The sequence below is a fragment of the Cornus florida genome, unplaced genomic scaffold, assembly GCF_030987335.1.
Source record: "Cornus florida cultivar Cherokee Brave unplaced genomic scaffold, ASM3098733v1 CherokeeBrave_3.0.0_Hap2_Chr01, whole genome shotgun sequence".
NCBI classification, from domain to species: domain Eukaryota; kingdom Viridiplantae; phylum Streptophyta; class Magnoliopsida; order Cornales; family Cornaceae; genus Cornus; species Cornus florida.
Window position 1 is genome coordinate 13,776,131 of NW_026775571.1, and position 4,744 is coordinate 13,780,874.

Genomic DNA, 4,744 nt, shown 5'->3' on the forward strand with positions numbered 1-4,744 from the left:
AGATTGGTTTCTTTAAGAAAATGATGTATGTGGTGTAGGTGTCACTCTTGAAGATCCTCATACTGAAGATCTTAGTCAAGAAGTTAGAGGGTTCATATTCTCTAAAATTCTAGTTTGTTTGTTCCTGATGAGCGCTGAAAAGTATGCATTTAAACCCCTTAAGCTTGGGTATTCTTGAACCTTTATCTATATTATTTTTCCGCTTTGTATTGATTTTATGTTATTTCCATTTTTAGGTACTTATCCCTAAAATAAGCTAACTCAACCAAACAAGAGCAGAAATGAAGCAATTCTGGGATGAATCAAAGAAAGGAGCAAAGTAGAGCAAAAGGAAGCAAATAGTGGAATTTCAGCAACTTCGATTAATCTCAAGAAAAGTTCGATCGATCCAACTTTCATTGATCTCATCACTTCAAGATGGATTTGAGCCATATTTGTCCCTATTCAAAGATCTCAAAGTTCGATCGATCCAACTTGATTCTCTGATCGATCGAACTTTCTTGTCCTTATCTACATACTAGATCTTATCCAGTTGTACCACCCTACCAACCACTTTTGTCCTTTTCCCAAAAATATCTTAAAAATATCTCAGATTTTTTTTTATCCAAAAAGGTGTTGCCATAGAGGATCGATCCAGCTTCAATTCGATCGATCTCAGCACAAGTTCGATCGATCGAACTTCCCAAATCTTGAGAAAATCCAAATTCCAGCTCATTAAAAGTTGTCTCATATCCAATCATTGGAGGAATATTGGTATACATGCCCAGCTCATTTGGGGTGATATTTAACCTACCTATATAAAGAATATAAGCCACTTTTTGAGGAGAGAGACAAGAGACTTTTTAGATACTGGAGAGGCACAATATTAATAGTCTTAGTGAAGAAGAAAAGAAAGGAGGAGGCTAGAGACACAAGCTTGGAGTTCTTCCATCAACCAAGAAGAAGAGCAATCTCTACCATGGAGTTAGCCCTTGAGGGTTGGAGGAAACCATCCATGAGTGGCTAGACATCCTTTTGGGGCTAGAGTTAGCCCTAAGCATGCTTTCTACATCTTGATTTATGTATTTTTGAGGGGATTTGTATTGTGATACATGTTTTGATACTTTTATATAAATATATCTTGTTTATTCAATGATTTATGTGGTTTAATGCTTCCAATTGATCATTTCATTCTATCCATATGTCTATGTACGCTAGAATAGATGTTCATGTGTTTGTCCTATTTTTTGTGTTATTGATGCATGTCTATATGTATTAATGCTATAGATCTAGAGATTGTCAAGACATAGTGCTTAATGGAATGTTCTTGTGGTTTATTTAATGGTTCATACTCATTTCTTGATGGATTGTACCTCTCCCCTAGTTTAATTAGTGTAATTTCATGTCATTATCTTAATTGTAGTGTAGTTGTAGTTTACATGTTAAATGGGAGGACAATCTATGCTTGTTGTTTGATGTTCCATACTTATGAAAGCAAGTAGCATATATCTCTAACCTTGTGATGTGTTTGTTTGTGAGCTTAAAGAAAGGATTAATGGCTTAATTTGATATGTTGTGCTATTTACCATGTTGCTTAGACAATGTATGCTTAATTTTTCATCCATACTTGTTGAAACAACCACACACCCATACTATGTTGCAATACATGTTTTTCCCCTCATTAATCATTTATTAAGGGTGTAGAAAAGTTATGCATAGTGGTGATCTCTAAATCCTAAGATCTCTCTCTTATTTTCTCTCATTCACATTTAATTGCCTACTTTAGTTTAAATTGCATCTTAGTATAATTCAACCACTAACCAATCTTTTGATCACTCGACCTATTAACCCTAATCTTGATTCCTCAACCTAGTATGACCTACCAATCCCTTGGGATGATCCCTACTTGCCCTAACTATATTTTTAGTGAAAGGTAGTAGTGGCAATTTCTAAATGTAAAACTTGGCCACATTCATCATAGCTCTACACCACTATCTTTTAGTGCACAAACTTTGGGTTAGATTGACGACACACCAAGTTTTTGGCACCATTGCTGGGGATTGATTGAGGGAAACGTCGTATTTGTGGAATCAATTTGGAATTAGTACTCTTTTGATCGTATCTTTACTTTGTTTTCATTTTGGTTACTTATTGTGTTGGTTACTGTTTGACTAGGAACATTGGGCAAGAAGGTGAGCAAAGGAGTATTTTAAGCAAGGAGCTAAGCAAAACAAAGGAAAAAGGCAAAATTTTAAAAATTTGCAAGGCTAAAAATTGAAAATAAATTGAAGTGCTAAAGGACCCTTTGTAGGCTCTTTCTTAACTCAATCTCTAGTTAAATCGTCGGACCGCGTGGAGGCTTGTATTTCAATTCTTAGATAAATCGTGAGCCCACGTGGAGGCAATTTACTTTTCTTTGCATATTGTTGATAGCATGGGAGTATAGGAACATTGTATGTGGAGGAAGTTTGTTAATTGTTGATTTGTTGTAAAGGTGAAGTGTTTGTCATTATTGCTTATTGTGTTACATTGTGCATGCATGGTCGTAGATCATTGAGACCAACTCTTGTCCTTCTAAATTTTCATCTTGAATCCATTGTTCGAAACCCTAGGGGAAGAGGAAGTTCTAGTCAATCCATTTCATCAATGGAAGGACATAATGAGGACCATGTGGAGGACCTTGGTCACATCGACCAACAAGGCATCCTCCACTCCAATGTGCATCATGATAACATGCAAGTACCATTAGGCATGCAGCGGCCATTTGTTTATCCACTACAACAATAAGGCTAAGTTCCATTGGGAATGCTAAGGCCATTTGTTTATCCACTACAACAACAAGGCCAAAGTTCCATTGGGATTGCCAAGGCCAATCTATACTCCACCACCTCCCATCATTCAAGGCAATCAAGGTGCTCATGTTGCACCTCCAATTGCTAATCCTACCCTTACTTTAAGAGATCACTATGTGCCTAATGAATACAATGCACCCACATGTATTCAATTACCACCATTTAGAGCACACCATTATGAGATCAAACCACAAACCATTCAAATGCTTCCTAATTATCATGGACTTCCAAGTGAAGAACCTTACAAGCATTTGGATTAGTTTCTTGATGTATGTTCCACCGTGAGATACACGGACATGCCGGAAGAGGTCTTAAGGCTTAAACTTTTTCCATTCACTCTTAAAGACAAGGCAAAATATTGGTTTAACAATCTTGGGCCTTTTTCAATAACTTCTTGGGCAAACATGCAACAAGAGTTCTTGAAGAAGTACTATCCAGTTTCTAAGACCAATGCCATGAGAACCTCAATTCGAGAGTTTTCACACGGGGATGGGGAAACGTTCCATGAGGCATAGGAAAGATTTAATGAATTGCTTAGGAAGTGTCCACATCATGACATGCCCAAATGGCAATTAGTTCTATATTTCTTTGAGAGCTTATCGGACAATTACAAGGGCATGGTTGATGCTTCCATGGGTGGCTCTGACATTGATAGGCATGAGGATGACGTGTGGCGTCTTTATGAGAGCATGAGTGAAAATTCCTTACATCGAACTTTATCTTCCAAGAATGGTAGGAATTTAAGTGGAAGGAAGAGTGTTGGCTTACATCAAGTCGACCATTCCAATGAAATAGCCGCCGAGATGAAATCCTTATCTCAAAGGTTTGATTAATTCTTGATTAACCAAAACTCGGAAAATATAGTATCTTCCATCCATAACCATTCCCATCATGCATCCAATGAGACATGTATGACTTGTTCAAGTGTTTTGCATTCTACTTCCAATTGTACCCATGGACATGTGTAAAATGAGCATCATGAACAAGTCAATGTAACTTTTGTTAATCAAGGGAACAACCCTTATGGCAATCATTATAATCCTAGCTGGAGGAATCACCCGAATTTCTCTTGGAAAAACCAAGGGGAAGGCTCAAACCCTCCCCAAGGTGGTTTCTGAGGGAAATATGTTCCACCTCCGATGCAAAGCCAAGGTTCCCAAGGATATAGACCATTTCAATCACAAGGAAACCAATTCTCTAATTCTCATTTTCCTAATTAACCGTTATATTCTTAAGGAAATGCTAGGAGTCCCACTTTTGAAAAGAAAGTTTTGACCGCTCTAGGCACTCTAGAGGCTAACACTCAATTGCTTCATTCTCATTCTCAATCCATTGTTAAGCTAGAAACCTAAGTAGGGCAAATAGCTAGTGCTTTGAAGGCTCGAGAGAAAAAGAAAATGCCTTTGAATGCCCCACAAAAGCAACAATGTGTTGTGGAGACCCATTCCTCATCGGACGATCACACAATAGAGCATATCAATGTGGTGACAACCTTGAGAAGTGGGAAGATTGTGGAGAACCAAGTGGGTACGTCCAATGAAGAGAGTGAACCAGTGCAACCACAAGTTAACACCCGTCCCGTTTCACATCCTATTCCTCCTTCATTGCATATGCATGATTTTTCAAATGAGAATATCTTGAAAAGTGATTTTGAAAAGAAAGATTTGCAACATGATTTCAAAACTTCTTGTGTTAAAGAGACTTCAAAGAAAATTTCTGAAAAGGTTTTTTGAGCTAAGAGCTCCATTTCTGGATGCCTTAAAAGGATCCATTTTAATTGACAAGCAAAAGGCCAAATCAAATGAAACTATGGATATGTTTAGGCAAGTGAAAGTCAATCTTCCACTTTTGGATCCAATCAAGCAAATTCCGGCTTATGCAAAGTTCTTAAAAGACCTATGCACCCAAAAGAG

The 4,744-nt window shown here is 37.5% G+C and overlaps 1 pseudogene; it reads right to left on the reverse strand.

Annotated features, from left to right (window-relative positions):
* Positions 1–3,291: 3,291 nt before the first annotated feature.
* On the reverse strand, positions 3,292–3,390 carry LOC132283927 (small nucleolar RNA R71; annotated as a pseudogene).
* Positions 3,391–4,744: the final 1,354 nt, after the last annotated feature.